Raw genomic sequence first — 22,686 nt, forward strand, 5'->3', positions numbered from 1 at the left:
CTTAATAACTATTATTAGTTGTTTTTCCTAATTTTAGATTATTAATTTATTATCAATTTATTCTCTATATGTGAATAGTTCTATACTAATAAATGGAGAGCCGGTTCTTTTGTTCGGTTATATTACGAAAACTACTGAACCAATCGGAATAATACTTATACCATAAGATGCAGCGTCTTTCGAAAAAGGTTTTAGTATAGGTATGTCGGTGATTACTTATCGCGTAAAAAAATATGGACCGACAGATGTCGCTAGTTTATATACAAAACGGGTGTTATATAATCTCATAATTATTTTGTGTATAAAATTATTGAAATGTTTTAGACATATGTATCTTTTAAATCCTGTTCTACCAGTTGTGCATAAAGTTTATCCCGCAAATAGGTTACGATTAGACCTGCGGGCATAAAATTAAAATTTTTAAAACTTTTTGAATTTTTGAATATTTTTTTTTTGATTATTGATTTTTCTTTTATTCTATTTAATTTTATTTTTACTTATTGATTTTTTTTTAATATAATTTTGTTTTGTTTTTTATTCTGAATGTTGTCTTGTTGTACTGACCCAATATGGACTTATAACTTGGTCTGAAATAAAGTATTATTATTATTATTATTATTATAAACCCGTCTTCCCAGCGTGGTGACTATGGGCAAAACATGAATTCGCGCCATATGTTCCACTGCGGAACATAGACCATAGGGTCTATGTTCAGCAGTGGACTGCAATAGGCTGAGGTGTGTGTCACCTCAGTTAATAAACTTAAGCTTTAGATTCATTTCTGAGTGATCAATATATCAAAAAAATTTATCCGTTGGATAACTTCATCCAAATAGTGTTATCCAGAACTATTGAAAAAGGCCCTATGATGGAGTAGATATACGTAAATATAGAATCTCGTTGATGGTTTAGTATGTAATTTAATCAAGTCACCGCATGGGGGAGTAAAATGAAACGTCAATAAAATACAACGTTGAACACTCCCATGTAAATATTTTGTCACGTTTCGCAAATTTTCCATTTGGGAATCGATTGCCATCACTTAACGTGGCAAACAGTAACTAAATATATGGTCTATACTAGCCACTCGCCCTGGTTTCGCACGAGGGAATGTTCTGCTTCTTTCATGTTCTTATTCTTGTCAGTATAATTTATGTTGCGAAAAGAAAACCGACTTCAAGTACATCAACAAGTAATACAACGTCGGTACTCAAAAAAAAAAAAAAAAAATAGTCAAGTAAGTACGCGTTATCAAAGTTTACTCAAAAAGTAGTTATCAGATATCAATCAAAATTAAATAAAACCGCATGACAACAGGCATCAGCTTTCGATTAACACGAATCATCGAAAACGGTCCACGTAGTCAAAACTTCTGAGGTAACATACTTTGAATAATAGTGTTTGCACGCAAACAAAAAAAAAACCGACTTCAATTATATCGACAAATAATACATCGTAGGTAGACGAAAAATTAGTCAAGTAAATACGCATTATCAAAGATTACTCCAAAAGTTGTAATCAGATCTCGATGAAATTTAAATTTGACCACACAATAAACACCGGCTTTCGATTAAATTAAAAATTATCAAAATCGGTACACCCAGTAAAAAGTTATGCGGATTTTCGAGTTTCCCTCGATTTCTCTGGGATCCCATCATCAGATCCTGGCTTCCTTCCACACAGCAAATTTTTTAATGTTTATACAAATATTTATTTCCGTTCTGCTTGTTAGTCTTTGTGGGTCTCCCCACCGTGTCTCGGAGAGCACGTTAAGCCGTCGGTCCCGGTTGTTATAATGTACACCTGATAGCGATCGTTACTCATAGTAGGGAATATATCCGCCAAACCGCATTGGAATAGCGTGGTGGATTAAACACAGATCCTTCTCCTGCATGGGAAAAGAGGCCTACGCCCAACAGCGGGATATTGCTGGCTGAAGCGTAATAAAGTAATGTGTATAATATCTTGTCGTATTTAGTATTTAACATTGCTACGAGTAATAGTAAACTTTTTGTAAGCTTTGATATTACTTTGAATGTTCAACTTAAATTGTTATACATTTATTGTACTATTACTTCATTAAAAAAAAAAAAAAAAAAAAAATCAAATTCAAAAAAATTCCTTAATCAAACAAATTCGGAAAACTTGTAACAAAATACCAGAAAAAAACCTTTGAAAACCCAAACATTACAGGACGAAATCACTTGATTACACGAAAAAGGAAAAACTGCTCTAAAGATTGATAGTAAAAAATCGCCCTATATAGATGACAACGCCTTTTCTCGATCCTCATTAAGGGATAGTTTTTATCGTGACTTTTTTATTTAACAAGGGAGAACTACGTTCATTAGTCCATTCGACGCCTATATCGAGTCGATGACGCGAAAAATGTCGTAAAGAAAACTTAATTTATTGTCTCCATGGAAATCGGAGTAGTTTTACTAAATTTATCGTTGAATTTGTTTTAAATTGGTCTAGTAAAAGGAATCTACTTTAAATAAAAGATAATATGTAGTAGGTATATAACCTATATTTTATATATATTTAGTTACTGTGTGATTACGGCAGTAAAGAATATAGCCACCCCCTCTCTTTCCGTGGGTGTCGTAAGAGGCGACTAAGGGATAACGCAGTTCGACTACCACCTTGGAACTTATAAAGCGACCGATGGCGGGATAACCATCTAACTGCTGGCTTTGAAATACACAGGCCAAAGACGGGCAGCAGCGTCTTTGTTGCGACAAAGCCAGCCCTGCGGTCACCAACCAACAGTCCAGGAGTGGACTGCGATAGGCTGAAGTGATGATATATTTAGATATAAGTTACGTAATAGCCGGCATAATAGTCCCACCGGCAGGCATTTATTTAATCTTGAAAATTCTTAAACAAAATAAAGCTTAAATATACTTATGTTACGAAATACCAGTATATTTGCAACTTTATGCAAATCTTTCTAAATTTTTAAGAAACTTAACGACCTTCTGTAATCTTAAAAAAAGAATGAAAAAAATTGGCTGATGTGGTTCAATTTTTAGGTCGTCTTCGGAGCAACACGGAATGCTTCTGTCATTAACACATTAGGGATTCATTATATTATTATTATTTATAGAAAAAGTGTATTTTATAGTTAAAAATAAATCCATTTTGTAGCAGTCGTTCGGAAATACATACATACATTTGGAGATTCATTATTACTTAAATTAATAATAATGTCTTTATTCATGAGATCTGATTATAATATAAGTTACACTGAATCATCCCAATAAGTTATATCAGACATACTTGTTGTGGGAATGACTGGCATCTTCCTAAGACTTTAAATAGGTTTTATAAGTGTATGAATGTGATCAAGAATGTGTGTGTGTGTCTACGTACACTTTTTTTGAAGTTATACTTTTGGTACGTTCGAGAAAAATGTCAAGAGTATTTTTTTTAGCTAGTCAACGAAGAAGAAGTTAGAAACGTGAAGCTAGCTAGCCGATGAAGTGTAACTTCTTACGTGCGTACATAAGTATACATACACTTTTTTTAATTAGTAGATATATCATGACTATCCCTGACATTCATTGCCGTATCGCGATGACGTAGAGATTTTTCAAACGACCATCGTCATGGAATAAGATGTAACGATACCCGATTGATCGCTACTAATGACACTTTCAATTTATTTAATGGTGTTCCTTGTAATTTTATAGGTTTTATGTTTGTATTTATGGTTTTCTGTTAGATGTTTAAATTTATAACTGTTTGTTAAATGTATTTTCCTGTGTACACGTTTCGATATACCTTGATGTAGCAACCCTCTCGATCTTACAGAAGACCACAGCTAAAGAATACTGTTTTCAAGTAGTGTTGTTTTCTTGTTGGTGAGTAAGGTGACCAGAGCTCCTGGGGGTATTGGGGATAGGGTCGGCAATGCGTTTGTGATGCTTCTGGTGATGTAGACGTCTATAAGCTACGGTAATCGCTTACCATCGCGTGAGTCGTACGCTTGTTTGCCGATCTAGTTATGTTTAAAAAAAACCTCATATAAATATGGACTCTTGCAGACCAAATCATTTTCCTTTGTAGAACTTTTTTTTGTTTCCTTTGTTTCCCATCATAGAATTTGGTCTACATTTGTCCGTGTTTTAATGAGGTTTATGAGATTTTTTCCATGGGGAAGATACGAGTACATAGCGTTTATTAAATGGCATATTTATTTGTATTAAATTTTCGTTTAAATGATTTTCTTTTAACGTTCTAGTTTTTTTTGTATAACTAGCTCGGCAAACAGCCGTACACCGTCACCTGATGGTAAGCGATTACCTACCGTAGCTTATAGACGTCTGCAACACCAGAAGCATCGCAAACGCGCTCCTGACTCTATATATCCACACTCCTATATCTCTATATTCCCAACCAGGAGGTCCGGTCACCTTACTCACCACAGGAACACAACATTGCTTGAAAACAGTATTATTATTTTTTTTATTCTTTTTTTAGGGACTTTTGTCTACACAGACATGCCAGCTCCATCATACCCTAATTCTTACTATGTCTAAGAAATGGAGAAAGAATTATTGATGATGTATGATCATGTTAGGTAAAAAATTTGCTGCATCAGACAAAGGTTCTGTTAACACAGAAAAAAAGTACCCATATCAAATTTATTTATACTAAATCGTTTCATCAATGATTCTCTCTCCGTTTCATTCGTTCGTATCGTATTCGTTCGTTCGTATTATTTAGCGTGATCTTCTGTAAGGTAACATACTTATGTTACATAACATACTTATGTTTTGTTTTAAAATAGAAGTTATATAAATTCGTGTGAGAATAACTGTGACATAGTAGTTATAGTACATTCTTATTTATTTATTTTATTTATTTAATCTTTATGTACACCGAAATACAGACACATACAAAGAAAGACACAATACAAGATGTATAAATTCTTAGGTAAGGCAGGACATATTTTATTCCAAGCCTGGAGCGGTTTTACTGAGATATTGCCCACCTGAAATTTGCACATGATCACAGAAATGTAATAATGCTCTCAAGTTGAGTTATGTTTGTGGTAAGAATATAACCAATGCCGGGGACACCGGGGTAGGTATTACGTGTTATATTGACAGCTGGGATGGGAGCCGCAACGCGAATGTCCTGGCATTGCAGGCTTATAATAAGCCGTTAAGGCTGATTGTATTTACAAAATAATATTGCAATTATAGTACTAAATATTTAAAATATGGTTTTTCACAGCCACAAATTCACACAAAATTCAACTTAGTCAAACTAGCATAATTAATTAAATAAACTGTGAGTTGAGCCGACACTTCGTAGCCACTTAATCACCGCCCCGCCCCCCGTCACTACCAATGAGACAAAAGACATTATCTCAGCAGTTTTTGTAATAACCTCCCGTTGAAGTGGAGCCTGCGTTTTATGGCTACCCGCAAGTGACAGATCAAAAGGGCAACCATGATAAAATGGGTAAACTCATATACGATCCTAGCTGCCCCGGCTTTTTACCGCCATTTTTTCCTGAATATATACATATACAATATTTTTGATAAACATACATAGAAATAATACATATATAAATACAAATATTATATTACACCCAGACTCAGGCGGGAATCGAAACCGCAATCCCCGGAGCAAAAAGCAGGGTTACTACAAACTATGTCATCACGGCTAGTCAAAAAACATTCTGCATTCTGCACATTAAAATACGTAAAAATCAACGTCGACAAAGTCGCATATACCCACTAGTCTAGGACTATCCGGAAAATAAATGATGGATGGTAAATGCCCTCGAATATATTATATTTTATAGATATCTGCGTTAGATGTGACGTTTAATGACGTGGAAAGGAATGGAGGCTGGCGCCGAATATTGTTCCTTGTGTTTGTGTATTTAATACAGACGACAGTCTGTATCAATATTCAATTTCAAGCGATCGATAGACAAATAGATATTAAAATAATAACAACTAGTGGTCGCTCAGTGGTCGAAATTCGACCATAATTAATTTAAATTTTCTGTTTGAGCATTATTAATAAAAGGTGGTACTGTTGTCAAAGGCTATACTTCTAGAATAACTTCTAGATACAAAAGAGTATATATGCGTTTTTAATGTATTTTTTATGTATAAATTAAAAAATATATAAGCATTCTGCCATTCTGAACTCCTCTATGGAAGCTTTAACACACACAAACGAACACACACACACACACACACACACACACACACAAACAACACAAAGTTACAGTTGCAGTTACAAAGTTTTTGCTTCACGTATTGATAATAACAGTATTCAGTCTCCATCAGTAAGGAATTTTTTAAACGACTGTAAAAAAGGAGAAAGTTTTTATTCTATTTTTTAGGGGTACTTCATAGCTTTTTACTGTTTGTACCGATTTTGATAACTTCTTTTTTTAAATCGAATGCTGTTGCTGGCCACTAAAATTGATCATGACCTAAAAGTATTTACGTACGTATTTAATTGACTGTTTTACCGACTACCTATGTTATGTTACCTATCGATGTAATTGTAGTCGGTTTTTTTTCGTTTGCGAGCAAACAGTTAGGTCTATACCTAACTGTTTGCTCGCAAACGAAAAAAAATCTGGATCCACTCAATAATACCTATGTATTATTGAGTGGATCCATTACAAACAAACAAAAAATCAAATCGAACGATTTATAGTATTAATACAGATAAAAATGTAGGTATCTATTTGAAATGTATCTATGCATTTTTAGTTTACACATTTATTAGTTAAAAGATATTAGTTGAAAATGTCATGCGTCGTTTACGTGGGTGGCCATAGATTAATAATATTTTGACGTTAATTTCTCATAAATAATAATTAAATGTAGCAATATTTGCTCTCTGTATCTTTCTTGGAAATAATATGTTGACTATTTTATAATTTCTATATTAAATTATAAAGAAAATTATATATATTTTTTTTTAAATATTGAAGTGAAATAAAAGCGTGTTTTGTCTTTTATTAAAATTAAAAATAATAGGTATCAATAATATCTGTAACGCTCTATTTAAGGTCACAGATTAAAAAGTCTATGAATATTTTTTGTTATACGTGGTTTTAGTTTCTTTTATGCCATACAACGAACTTTTTTCTTTTTTTTTCGGTAATTGATTCGAAAAGTCGATTGAACTAGAGATTCTTCTCCAGTTCCAGACCATAAAGTAGCTCAACAGTTATTCTTTAAAACCTGTCAACAAATTACTCATCGTCAGCCAAAGATATTAGAAAAAAAATTTTTTTTCTAAAAATCAGCCATTATAATCTCAGGCATACATCCTGCATGACATCCAGCGCTACTAAACATCTTTGTCATTTATTTAATAAGCATAAATTAAGCCGCCAATTACAACAATTATCATGTTATTAAAACTTAGAAATAAGGATAATTGTGAGAATTTTCATTAAATACATTTATGTAGACATAATTATGTTATTACATACAATAGATAATTGTTAATGTAAAATTTAAGATGATTGTCACTCAATCACGACAGAACGACTAAACGGGTTCGGATGAGATGTTACGTTTCCATGGATACCAATGCCAATCACGAAAGTAGGTTTATTTTATTGTGTAAATACAGATAATTAATAAATATTTAGTTACATTTTAGTTATAAAAAGTGTTATTATCGTATTATACCTAGTAGATATATCATTTTTAATTTATGTTTATTTTTAAATACATCCGAGACACAAATTAAAAGTTCATAATAAGTTGATTTTCATTTAATTTTTTTACGACACTATTCGATACGTTGTAGTAAGCCAAAGACAAAACAACTTTTGAGAAATAATACTCAGTAAAATAGGTAGGTAAAACTTATTCATTTATTTATTTATTTTATTTATTTACGAAATACACAAACATATTAAGAAAGATACAATACAAGATGTACAAAGGCGATCTTACCGCTAAATAGCGATTTCTTTCAGACAACGTATGGGTACTGGATACGATACAGTAGCAGCGGTTAGAAGTGTGCACAAATTAAGGAGGAAAAATCAACTTATATTTTTATTAATAAAAAATAACCACGACAAGTTGTAATTCAGTGTATTTTTCATAATATGCGTATTTCAGTTAATATATTCTTATAATTTATAATTTTAACAACACTAAAACTTATTATTATAATTAGTTATAAAAGTTGTTTCACAAATTAATTAAATAATAGAATACGAATACGCCGCCATATACGCCATCTATGGCTACATAAAAAGAAATAGCATATCAAGGCGGCTTCGTCTTAGTACTGTCACTTTCCGCTAGGTAGCGCTACACTTATAACCGTAAGAAATGTACCGAAGGCATGCGTAGATTTATTGTAATAAACTTCTTATAGCTATGGAAATAAGCTCCAGAATCATATAATTTTAAGAAATCACGGACTTTTCTACTATTGATTATTTTTCGGAGAACATAATATAACGAGGTATTTCAACGTTCCGAGTTAAAATATAAGATTTGAAAAGGCACAAATTAGGTTATTTCACGAGTAGCTACTGAACGTTTTATAAAATAAAGTCTCATTTTTAAATTCATCGTTCAGCACGTAAAAAAGAAGTTAATAAATTAACACTCAAAAAAAGCAATCGTAATTAAAAATGTAAAGTTCCCCGATGCCTAAAAATATAATTGGTTGCGGCTCATTTTAATTACGTACAAAAAAAAAAAAAATTTAGTGTAACCTACTTTGACATTTATTGAAATTTTCATCAACTTTTCTTTACAATATACCAGTTCTTGCTTGTTACTTTTCCGTGTTATTAAACACTTACAAGAAAAAGAAAAAATACTTACGTATTCATTTTATATCATTGAGTACCTACCTAAACGTTGGTAAATGGGAAATCTTGCACTGTTTTTTTATTTCTCACGCGTTAAAATATGAGTGAAATACACGTGCCTTTATATTATGCCTTGACAAACATGTTAAGTGCACGTACTAGAAAGTTAACGAAGGAAATAGCTGAAAAGCTTTTTTTTAAACCAAATGTAATTGAATTTGATTGTTTTATATTACACCAGCCATAGTAATAAGCACTACTAGCTTTTCTCTAATTATGTAGCATTCTATAGCTAACAAAAGCGTTGATAGATGAGGGAGTCTTTATAATATACCTCGGCCCCCTTAGGGTCAGAAAAACCTAAAAGATCTTCATCGAAAAAAAGTGTGAACAAATAATATAGTTGTGGTTGTTCACAAACGAAAGATATCGAATTTGATAGGGATAAAATGAGAAAGTCAAATACACATTAAGGATAACTCATAAACTACTCGTCAAGTTTAAAGTGGACTACACAACTAACAGCTTACGAATGAATAAAGAATCATCAAAATCAGGTTGTGTGCTACCTTATAACTTTTAATTGGCTGTACCCATCCATTAAATATAAAAAACTAACTGTGGCCGCGACTTCGTCCGCGTGGAATAGTGATTTTGGACAACATTTTTTGGACATATCTTTTGGTTTATTTTGGACATCAGAATAGCTCTAATATTTTGTCTTTTGTCGTAAACTTATAAAGCATTCACATAAACCTTACATATTTCCATACAAACTTTCATCCTCTATTCCCAATTGTTATTTTACAATAATACGGTAAAATTTTTACAAATTTAAATAAGTTTTAGCTAGAAGCTCTGAAAATGATGATATACTTCCATACAATTTTTCATTCCCACCTTTCAACCCTTATTCATGTAATATAGCCTTATTTCATAAAGTAGCCTATTCATATATAGCCATATTTCATAAAGTAGCCTATGTCCTTTTTCGAACTTTAGACTATCTGTGACTAAATTTCATTTTAATCGGTTCGATAGTTTTGGCGTGAAAGCGCGACAGACGGACAGACTGAGTTACATTTGCATTTATAATATTAGTATGGATATAGTCGAAATGAGAACGATTTCCTTTATTTTTAAATTCTGTTAAAAGTACCGTCTAATTGAGAATGTCCTCCTCTGTAACGTCGGTTGAAAATCAATATCTAATAATAAATGTAATGTAATTTATGTCGAAGCTCCTTGGCATTTTAACTGAAGCCTCAGTTAAATCAGTCGATAATTTTTTCATTCCTTTTTCCTTTTCTGAGGATATTTTTAATTATATTTTAAACTAGCCGTGCCCGCGACTTCGTCCGCGTGGAATAGTGACTTTGGACAGCATTTTTTAGATATATCTTTTGGTTTATTTTGGATTATAAACACCGTCGTTTGGGTGTTTACATGTTCAACGCCTCAGCCTGTAATATCCCACTACTGCGCATAGGCCTCTTTTCCCATGTAGGAGAAGATTCAGAGCTTAATCCACTACGCTGCTCCACAACAAAGTTTTTGCTTCACGTATTAATAAATAGACCTCTATATCTATTCTAGTATATTCAAGTGAGACACGAGGGACATCCAGTGTATTAATGTGTTCGTGTCACTTGCGCTACATTATCTTTTCAATATGCAGTAAGCCATTGTTATCGTGTTTATGCGCCTCCGTGGCGCTGTACGTTGAGAAAATTGGAAAACAATATCTACATAAGCTTTGTATGTTAAAGTGACTTACAATATTTATTAGTACACTTTGACTACACGGGACGTACTGTATGTCAATTATATTATGTACAATTATGTGTATATTTAAGGATGTGCTCATTATTTTTACCTTTTCTTTTTTTAGGAGTAGGTTAACTGAGGTAGGGCACAGCAGGAATTTCCCGCTCAAAGTATGGAGCAGCCCGACTGGGGTACCTCGACCTTACAGAAGATCACAGCAAAATAATACTGTTTTCAAGCAGCATTGTGTTCCTGTTGGTGAGTAAGGTGACCAGAGCTCCTTGGGGGGGGGGGAGGGGATTGGGAATTTAGTCGACAACGCGCTTGCGATGCTTCTGGTGTTGCAGGCGTCTATAAGCTACGGTAATCTCTTAAAATTAGGTGAGCCGTATGCTTGTTTGCCGACCTAGTGACATAAAAATAATTGTGTTTGCTCGCAAACGAAAAAAAAACGACTTCAATTACATCGACGAGTAATACAACGTAGATCGACGAAAAAATAGTCAAGTAACTACGCGTTATCAAAGATTACTCAAAAATTAGTTATCAGATCTCGATAAAATTTATATGTGACCACATGATAAACACCAGCTTTCGATTAAATAAAAAATTATCAAAATCAGTACACCCAGTAAAAAGTTATTACAGATTTTCGAGAGTTTCCCTCGATTTCTCTGGGATCCTATCATCAGATCCTGGTTTCATTATCATGGTACCAAACTATGGATATTTCCTTTCCAACGAAAAAAGAATTATCAAAATCGGTACATCCAATAGAAAGTTATGCGGTATAAAAGAACGTAGATCGACGAAAAAAGCGTCAAGTAAAAACGCATTATTAGATATAACTCGAAAAGTAGTTGTTAGATCTCAAATAAATTTAAATGGGACCAAATGACACACACTACCTTTCGATTAAAAGAAAATTTGTCGAAATCGCTCCAACCAGTCAAAAGTTCTGAAGTAACATACATTAAAAAAAAATACAGTAGAATTGAGAACCTCCTCCTTTTTTGGAAGTCGGTTAAAAAGGTACTTAACACATGCTCCTTTGTCGTTAGTTTAAGTAATTATTCTATTTATTATTTGTCTACTTTTATTGATATTTATCATGATATAGACTGGGAAAGCACTTCAACTTTAGAAAGGATAGCCAAATATTATAAGTTCATTAAAAAAAATAGATACAGCATATTATTCGGTGCAGGATTACATAGATGACAAAGATGTGTGGAATTAGTGACGCTGTATTTTATGGAAGATATTATTATTAACTAATTTTGTACTAAAACACAGTTTATATATTATTTTCAAAAGCTTTACTTTAAAAAAATGTATATAATATATAAAATTTTAATTTTTAAAATGACGATTCGAAAGTGCGTGCTTGCGTATCGAATTTTTTTTTACTTCTTTCTTTCGACGTTGTATTATCTATGGAAGTAAATTGAAATTGTTTTTTTTTTTCGTTTGCCAGCAAACATTTATTGATTTTAATTTGTGAATATTTATTAAACCCTTCTTATAATAAAGGTCAGTCATTTTTCACAGCAGGTGCTACTTATTTCGCGTACGATGACCGTACCGTGACCGAATGGTGACCGATTGAATGATTAATGAACGAAGGGACGTATTTAAATATTTTACTCATAAAGGGCATCTGTGGCGGTGCCGCTGAAATTGACTGCGATTAATTTAATAATATATTAGAGACTATATAGGTGCTCGTGATTTCACCCATGTTTATTTTGAAGCGCTATATTATCTCCACTAATATTATAAATGTGAATGTAAGTTGTTTGTTACGCTTTCACGCGGAAACTACTTAACCGATCATCGTGAAACTTTGTACACATATTCTTGGAGGTATTAGAAGTAACATAGGATAATTTTTACTAAAAACAATTAATGAGAGCGAAGCGGGTAAAAGCTAGTGTATAAATAACGCTTCAGCCTGTAATAGCCCACTGCTTGGCATAGCCCTCTTTCCCTATGTAGGAGAAGGTTTAGAGCTTAATCCACCACGCTACTCTAATGCAAGTCGGCGGATATATTCCCTACTATCAGTAACGATCGCTATTAGGCGAACATGATAACAAATGGGACCTACAGCTTTACTTAAATTAATTAATAATTAATTCTTCTCTACTAGATGGTGTATCAAGATGATACTTATACCAAATTTGTTTTAGAAAATAACAATTATAATTTAAAAACCTAATTTAAAACCACATTTTAGACCAAGAAAAAAGAGACTTATGTACGGCGACGTATAGTGTAAAGTTTTATCTTATAAAAAGTAATGTGTCAAAAATATCATTCAAATTTGTAAAATTAAGTTAGGACGAACATTTATAGAAATATATTTAATAAAAAAACCTACATGGTTTGTTTGATTTTACAGATATATATATATATATTAAAAACACTTAGGTGCTATTTGGTAGGCATTGGTCGTATATGAAGAAGAAAAAAAATTCATAAACTAAATAGGAATATAGGAAACTTCTGTCAAAAACTTTAGCGATTGTTCTCTAAAAATGTCAATTTGAGTATATTTTTATAATAGCAGCATAAAATAGGCTACGAAACATCGCTTAGACTTAGATTATTCTCATCTAGGCTTTGTAAGTCAGAAACAAAACAAAGAAAAGTAATCTTCGCCTCAGACGGTCGATGTGAGAAATAGTTCTTTTGTGATATACGCAGAGACAAAAATACACATACCTAACAGTAGACATATACATAAAATAATGAATGCCTGCATAATCAGCTGTCTATATAAATAATAATTGTGTTTGCTCGCAAACGACAAAAAAAACCGACTTCAATTACATCGACAAGTAATACAACGTAGATCGACGAAAAAATAGTCAAGCAACTACGCGTTATCAAAGATTACTCAAAAAGTAGTTATCAGATCTCGATAAAATTTAAATGTGACCACATGACAAACATCACCTTTAGATTAAATTAAAAATTATTAAAATCGGTACACCCAGTAAAAAGTTATTGCGGATTTTCAAGAGTTTCCCTCCATTTCTCTGGGATCCCATCATCAGATCCTGGTTTCCTTATCATGGTACTAAACTAGGGATATCTCCTTTCCAACAAAAAAAGAATTATCAAAATCGGTACATCCAGTAGAAAGTTATGCGGTATAATACAACCTAGGTCGACGAAAAAACCGTCAAGTAAAAACGCATTATTAGATATAACTCGAAAAGTTATTGTTAGATCTCAAATAAATTTAAATGGGACCAATTGGCACACACCACCTTTCGATTAAAAAAAAATTTGTCGAAATCGGTCCACACGGGCAAAAGTTCTGATGTAACATACATAAAAAAAAAAAAATAATTGTGTTTGCTCACAAACGAAAAAAAACCGACTTCAATTACATCGACAAGTAATACAACATAGATCGACGAAAAAATAGTCAAGCAACTACGCGTTATCAAAGATTACTCCAAAAGTAGTTATCAGATCTCGATAAAATTTATATGTGACCACATGATAAACATCAGCTTTCGATTAAATTAAAAATTATCAAAATCGGTACACCCAGTAAAAAGTTATTGCGGATTTTCGAGATTTTCCCTCGATTTATCTGGGATCCCATCATCAGATCCTGGTTTCCTTATTATGGTACCAAACCTGGGATATCCCCTTTCCAACAAAAAAAGAATTATCAAAATCGGTACATCCAGTAGAAAGTTATGCGGTATAATACAACGTAGGTCGACGAAAAAAGCGTCAAGTAAAAACGCATTATTATATATAACTCGAAAAGTAGTTGTTAGATCTCAAATAAATTTAAATGGGACCAATTGGCACACACCACCTTTCGATTAAAACAAAATTTGTCGAAATCGGTCTACCCGGTCAAAAGTTCTGAGGTAACATACATAAAAAAAAAAAAAAAAAAAAAAAAAAAAAAAATACAGTCGAATTGAGAACCTCCTCCTTTTTTGGAAGTCGGTTAAAAAAAATACAGTCGAATTGAGAACCTCCTCCTTTTTTGGAAGTCGGTTAAAAATGAATGTTGCTAAGCGCATAACTCGAGAATGGATCGACAAATTCGGCTAATTTAGTTTTTTGTAATATTATATAAAATAAAACAATCAAAAATATTATAATAAATGAAACAATCAAAATCTTACAGATTAAATTTTAAATTATCGTTAAAAGTGAAGTTATCATCGATTCAAAATGTATAATAATGTTTTTATAATTATATATATATAAATAATAAAAAATTGGTTGCCTGTAAAGTCGGTATACGGGCGAAAGTTTTACGTGACAACGACTTTGAGTGGTAAAATAATTTTAATGTGAATATTCATTCGTATAGTAGGAAGAAGGATGAAATAATAGTAACAATTTAAAACATTTATTTATACAAAGAATTATATTTAAAACATTAATTTATACAAAGAATCTCGCACTGAATTTCATATTAACAAAATTTTATTTTTACCTTTACACATACATACGTAATTATATACAAATATACATACAATAACTTGCAATACATTTGCGTACAATGAAACAGCGTTTACTACAACTTAACTTGTTCCTATCTGAGTGATTTTGCCCGAGTGGAAGGGACGCGTGCCTCTCACTCGCTCTCATTGTGAGCGCATAACGTGAGCGGAGCGTAACGCAGTTTCTTGAAGTGTCACCCGGCAAACCAATTTATAAGACGTTGTCACGTCAAAAAATATTTATTTCAAGTAGTCCTGAGAAGTACTTTTGAACAGTGGCCATAAATACGTTGTAGGTAATTAAATTGAAGCTACCTCCGATTAGGAATATAGATTCCGCAAAGAAAAACCGGCAAGAAAACCAATAGTTACTATTCTTAGTTTAACAAATACTTCCGTTAATATTATAAAATCAAAAGCTTTCGGTAAATAGTCATCTATTAGATACGGTCCGTCTGATGGCAAGCTGTTGTCGTAGGTTACATACGTCTGGAACCGCCAAGAGCATCACATGCCCGAGTAGAATTTTTTTTGTCTTCCTTAGAAGGACCGGACCAGGCATGCCTAATCAGGACTAGATAAGGCATGTAGCGCAGATGATTGATCTGGACCTGATCAGGATGAGATGAGATCTGGACCCGATCAGGAAAAAAATAAATAAATAAATCTCATCTCATCCTGATCAGCCAGTTCGATCCGGTCCTTTTAAAAAACACAACACACACACGTATATTCTTGAAAAAATTGTTTAACAAAAAAAAAAGCGAATTGATATTATAAATATGTTACTAAACATAATTATTATGATATTTATTTCCGTTTATTTTTTCCATTGTATTATATATTTATGTTTTTACTTTAAATATTAATTATTTTTATTTATTTTTATGTTATTAATTAATTATTATTATTAATTAAATTTTATTTATTAACTTCTAATAATTAACTATTAATTAACTATTTCCTATTACTTACGACTCCTCCACTGTGTAGAAATGGACTGTGATCTGAGAGGTTGATCTGCATCCCTAGTTGGGCTCCTCCAAATTTTGAGAGATTTATTTCCTATGTCCGACTTCAATAGCTTAATATAAGTACAATCGTATCTACATATGTATAAGCGCAAAAGTCCATCTAATATCTCATAACATCTAATACCATTTCCGGGCAGTAAACCAAAACCAGATAAACAAACAGACGCGCAAACAACTGAATGGGAATTGTAAATTGATTCTAATTATGCGACGCGGTGCATCTCTCTTTATTCAGAATGAATCCACTCGTAAATACCTACTGTAAAGACAGCCATCGGCTTTTCAGTGCGAAGGGACTGAAATTCCGGTGACAGAAACATTTTTTGAGAGTTTCTCTGTTGTTCTTTAATTATCAGAATCATAATAATTGTAAGGTAATAATTATGCAGCACGTGAGACTAATTTCGAAAAAAAAAAATTGTTGCAAACATTTTATTGAAGAATATAGTATTAATGCTTTTTTATTTTTAATTAATACTACTTTTAAGCAGTGTTGTGTATAGAGTCGGCAACGCGCTTACGATGCTTCTGTTGTTGCAGACGTCTATATGCTGGAGTAATCGTTTAGCATAAAGTTAGCCGTAAGCTTGTTTGACGACAAAGTATATATATATAAATAAAAAATAAAAATGTTAAATATTTCAAATATACATTTGACATACATAATACTAACTTTTGTCACAAGATTTTCAGGGGATTGTCAGTGTTATGATTTTCATACTTTTGACCTACTAGTGACTAAGTTTAATCTGAATTGTAAGTCATGGTAAGGTAGTCGTTAAAATAACTTCACAATATAACACTGGTCACCTTTAAAACTGTAGCATTTTGTTAACATATTCCTTTACTATGCAAATTTTACTAAAACAGTGGAAACTTTTCTTTGTATCCTCTTTTAAAAAGAAATATTTTTTTACTATTTTAAATTTGGAAATTGAATCGAATAATTTATTTTTAAATCGCATTCTATGTTTATCTATGTATACTAATATTATAAACCTAAAAACTAGGAAATACTGGTTAAATACTGAAAATCTACTGTAAAATTATTTTTGTATTGGGCAGCCCATTTACCGAGGCTATAGACTAGTTTTTTTTTTTATTTTTTTTTAAATTTTTTTACATTTAATTTTTTTTTAATTAATGCGATAGTTACCACGGGATAAAACTAGTATGACATATAAAGATCTCATACTTTGTACTAATCACATAATTGCAAAAACTATGAAACAAAATTTGGTACGGACGTGGATCTTGAGGCGTCAGGTACTATAAACTGTTTGAAAGTTCTTATATTTACAGAGGGCCTTTTAGTGTGGGCCTTTTTATGTTCTATAATATGAGGATTAAAAAATAATAATTGCAAAATACGTGACACTGCCTGACCCAGTGAACTTCTTCAACCACACAGTTTTTCCGTAAATACGTATTAAGTCCTGTGACCGTGGTTACTGTAAAGTATCTGAAACGTGATTGGAACTTGATAATGATTTTTTGTTTCTTTTAGCTTTGTCCCAACAATAACGGACACAACAAAAATAGAATTATGCAATTAAAAATGCATTATAGTCATTTATATATATATATATACTAGCTGACCCCGCAAACGTTGTTTTGCCATATATTTTATTAACCTTCTCAATCCCCCCCTCCCTTACAGCTTAGGGGAATGAAAAATAGATTTTGTTTGATTCTCAGACCTACCCGATATGCACACAAAATTTCATGAGAATCGGTCAAGCCGTTTCGGAGTTGTTCACCGTGACACGAGAATTTTATATATATTATATATATATATATAGATATAGTCAAGTCGAAAAACAGTCACAAAACATCTTTGAAATTTGATTAAAATCAAAATCAGTTTATTAAACATCGCGTTTTAGCGATTGTCAAATGGTACGAGTAAAGTTTACTGAATAATTAATGACTGCAGTCGATAGGAGATATCACTGCCTTTCGTGCTAGTTCTTCGATAACTTGAAATTTTTACTTTACTGCTGTTTTTTGTTTGAGGATATTTACCAAGTTTTATTAGATTTTCTTGTTATTTTTTTTTGATAGATTTGATTAAAGGTGGCTTTTGAAGGATTTTTTAACTTATGCTTCTTTTCGCGTGTTAGGGTAAAATTATGAGAGTACATTTTTAAATTCACGCGCAAACCGTCACGCAAAAAAACCGACACCCTGAAGTTAGCTAGTCAATGAAGAAGAAGGTAGCAACGTGAAGTTAACTAGCCAATGAAGTATAACTTCTTACGAGCGTACGTAAGTAAACACACACTTTTTTTTTATAGATGAGGGGGCAAACGGACAGTTGGCTCACCTGATGGTAAGTGAAAATCAACATCCACAGACACCCGCTACATCAAAGGATTAGCAGGCGCGTTGCCGGCCTTTCAAAAAGCAATATGCTCTTCTTTTGAAGGTCCCTAGGTCGTATCGGTTCGGAAATACCGTTTTTTACCGATTTTTTTTTTGTGTATCTCTGTAACAATATTGTAGAGAATAAAAGATATGATTTTTGTTTGTTTGTAATAGAGTAGTCGCCAGAATGCTCCGTTAATACATAAGATATGCTATATAACGAGTATAGTGGGAGAAAACGGAACAGAGACCATTCTACTGTGATCTTCTGTAAAGTTGAGGTACTCGTAGATTTCATAGCTTCTCATAACTCGGTATGAGAATTCGGTCTGCATTTGTCCATGTTTTATGAGGTTTTATGAGATTTTTTCCATAAGGTACTTCCTTAGTCGTTTTTTATTGTTGTACCATAATCTCATAACCCTGCGGTCACCAACCCGCCTGCCCAGCGTGGTGACTATAGGCAAAACACATTTTTGGCGCGAATTTGTGGAGGCCAAATATGTATGTCCAGCAGTGGACTGAAATAGGCTGGAATGATGATGATGATGGTGATGACGATGATAACCTCATAAAAATATTGTATCTTAGTATCCGCTAAATATAAACAATTTACAAGTATAAATTATATTGAAACGTTTAAATTATTTTGCTTTAAGTTCGTATTTAATATTACTAAAAAGTACGTTAAGATACAAATACAAAGTTTACCAAACATCTGTTCCATCTTAGATATCAGTAATTGCAATATAATGTTACTTAATATTCTGAGGACAGCAAAAAGTGCGCTAATGTGAGGATGAAATTGTCTTTAAGACGCAGTTTGCATTGAATTTTTTTGACTGTTTATTAAATTTTAATCTAAAAAGCATTTGAAACTTTTCAAATTGTTTAAGAACGGTTAAATTGTTAATTCAGATATAGGCTGTTTTATATACAATAGGCTTTAATAAATGTTGCATAAAATAGGCGAGTAATAACAATTAATGTAAACGTATGGGCTATATATCAAGTGTCAATTTACTTCAGGTACCTTTTTATAACTTAAAGATTAATATTTTAAATGATTTTAGCGTCTATGTACCAGGACTCCATATTAATAGGAGATCAATTAACAAAACCTTACAATCAGCGAACTCTGCCATCCATATTTTTACGCGATAAGTAATCACCAACCCATCATATACTAAAACCTTCTCCGAAACACGCCACATCTTATGGTAGGTTTAAGTATTATTCCGAACTTAAAAAAATCGGCTATCCATGTATTAGTATAGATTCATTGAAATTAAACGTGCATTTTTTTTGGTTTTAAATTTAATTTTTGTAATTGTTATTTATCAACTGCATTGAAATAAAAATCTTAATTATAAAGTAGGTCTCAAATTTCTTTTATATTTTATTTTATTTTAGTCTTATATAGGCCTTAATAAGTGCTATAAATAGGTTTTTATTAAAATCAGTAAAAGAAAAAGTACTTTCCAATGTTTCATCGTTTCTTATTTTTGTTATTTGTTAGAATAACATAAACATATTTTCGCATCGGAGTACCAGGAGTCCATAGAATACTGGGAGTTCAATCAACATAAACCTTCAAAGCTTCTATATAAATGTCAGGCGCGGAATGGATTCAAGATGGCGGTTAAGTTCCGTAGACATTCATTTCTGAATAACAACGTTGTATTGTCAACAGGGGCTGTCTTGTAAACATTATTTGCAAGTAAAATTTTATATGTGTGTAAAGATTCAACATATCCATATTTAACCATTTTAGTGATTTCTTTTTTTATAATAGATATTTATCATATTAACTAATACCTAGAACTTTTATAAGTCGGTTGCTTATAAGATTTGTCATTCATATAACTTGCTTATATAGTTCCGAAAATTCGTATTCTACTAAATTTAGATAACTGTGAGAAATGTTTAAAATGGCAATTATTATATCTATTTGAACAGAAGCGTTTTTCTGAAATTATTATAGAAAAACTACTATTAAAACACTAGCAAAAATAAGCAATTATCAGCTCTAGAATGTTGGATTATAATTATAATAGAAAAATAGTTTAAAAAAACCGTTACTCTTTATGTCAATTATCGATAACAATTAGATTTCGCCATCACTAGGAAATATATTACATCTAAGTGTCGCACGTCAGCATAGATAACAGAAACTTCAACGTACACAGACTATAAAAGTTTGTCGAATTATTACCATGGAGGTTGGAATACAATGTAGCATGAACCGTTGGCCAAGATTGAAAAACGGTATGTAACAATACGCAACCTCAATGTTATTTTATATAAATGTAGGTATTTTTGTGGTTTACAACCTAGCGTTTGCATTCTAACTACTTTATTAGCGGTATGAACAATATACTTTATATTTCCGACGAGAAGAATTTACAATAGACATAATAATATAATAGATTGACGCTGATTTAGTCAGTTTTCATTAACCTAATCTCGGATTTTAGCCGACTTCAAAAAGAGGAGGTTCTCCATTAAAATGTAACACACCGTGTAACAAATACATCATAACGTTTTACTGGATGTACTGATTTTAATGATTATTTTTATAGTTCTCGTGTGCTCTTAATTACTCTGGTAAGTATTTTTTGATTTGTCCCTGATAACGCGTTTGTAATTGATTATTTTTTCTACTACGTTGTATTACTTGTCGATGTAAATTGAAGCTTTTTTTGCGAATATACAGAATAGTTGCTAATGAAAGAAATTTCATTTTGTTTCGCATTGAAAATCCAATATCTATTATTGTGTTTCACTGTCACAAATGGATTTCTATGGAAAAAGAAAAACCTTTATGGATCTCCTCACCGTGCCTCGGAGAGCACGTTAAGCATTCGACCCCAGTCATATAGACATCTGATAACGGTCGTTACTCATAGTAATGAATATATCCGCCAGCTATTAGTGGCGCAGCGTGGTGGGTTAATCTCCGACACTCCTCCAACACGAAGAAAGAAGCTTATGCCCAGAAATGGAATATTACAGACTGGATCAATGATATACTGAAAAGGTAATAGTGAATGCCTGGATGCTCGCATCTAAGCTAAACTAACTCGTAGCTGTATTGATCCGCCATTTTGAAAGCTAAATATATATTTATAGAGTTATTCATAGTTTAGCAAGTTTCGTACAATGCAGAGACCGTTTTAATGTAACTTTAATTAATCTTTTGAAAATAAAACGTTATTAGATTTTTAATATGACAAGGGTCGCTGGCTAGCCATATTGTTATGTGTTGTATCATCAAACTACTGGTTCTCACCGGTAAGCTAAACTATGCTCTTATTTAACACAATCTCTTGCAGTTTATCTGTTTATATATACAAACTTATATAAAAAAGTACATCATAAATATGGAAAAAATCTGATAAACCTCGTAAAAACATGGACAAACTCAGATCTAATTCGCATAGTCCTTCATAACTCGGTATGAGAATTTCGTCTGTATTTGCCCGCGTTTTATGAGTTTTATGAGCCTTTTTTATAGGGATTAATATACACACAAATATACACAAGCTAAAACATGTTACATAATAGTTTTATGGAGAACGTTGTTCCGTTGCTAGGCAACATAGTTGAGTCAATAATTAGAAAACTCGAGCTCGTAATAATACTGATTTACGGTCAAATTGTAACTATTTCGCTACTATGTAAATAAAGTTTTAACTATAAATAAACGTCAAAATTTAAAAATACATAACTGTAAAGCAGATTAATATACCTTTAGGTTTCATTATTGTGGAACATTTGATACCATACCTGTGCACATATTACGTAATTCGTAACCAGGGTACAAAAAGATAGACAAAAATAAATCTATACTAATAAATGGAGAGCCGGTTTTTTTGTTCGGTTATAGTGCGAAAACTACTGAATCGATCTGAATAATACGTATACCATAAGACGCGGCATGTTTCAGAGAAACTTTTAGTATATGATATGTTGGTGATTACTAATCAGGTAAAGAATAATGTATATGGCAAAACAACGTTTGCCGGGTTAGCTAGTATCTAAATAAAGTGTTAGCTGTCATTATCGTTTGCAGATTATTATACAGGTTATGTACAGAATTGGAGTTGTTACAGTTTTGATACAAGTACTTATAAATTAGTTATGTTTTTTGAAGTTATACTTCTTTTTTTAGGGAAAGGCGTTAGGGAAAAAGTAA

This window comes from Melitaea cinxia, chromosome 27 (assembly GCF_905220565.1).
Source record: "Melitaea cinxia chromosome 27, ilMelCinx1.1, whole genome shotgun sequence".
In the NCBI taxonomy this organism is placed as follows: Eukaryota; Metazoa; Arthropoda; class Insecta; order Lepidoptera; family Nymphalidae; genus Melitaea; species Melitaea cinxia.